The following is a 329-nucleotide window of genomic DNA, read 5'->3' as shown; positions in this document are numbered from 1 at the left end:
TTTACAAACCTGCAAGGCAAGTTGATGCAAAAAGGATAATCGTTTTAACGAATGATACTGGAACACATGGATATCTATATAGCAAAAAAGGAAAAATCAAACTATACCTCACATCTTATATCAAATTTAATTAAATAGAGACTATAGAATTAAATGTAAGATCTAAAACTATAAAACATTTAGAACAAAATCTCCATGATAACAGGGCAAGCACGGTCCATTCTAAAAGTTGATAAATTTTTTTATAAGAATTAAATACTTTTGTTCTATGAAAGAAGCTTAAGATCTTGAAAAGACCAGCCACAGACTAGGAGAAAACACTTGCAAAT

Source organism: Propithecus coquereli, unplaced genomic scaffold (genome assembly GCF_000956105.1).
Source record: "Propithecus coquereli isolate 6110/MARCELLA unplaced genomic scaffold, Pcoq_1.0 Scaffold816, whole genome shotgun sequence".
Classification (NCBI taxonomy): Eukaryota; Metazoa; Chordata; class Mammalia; order Primates; family Indriidae; genus Propithecus; species Propithecus coquereli.
The sequence above is the reverse complement of the archived record's forward strand: the minus strand, read 5'-3'. Positions refer to the sequence as shown.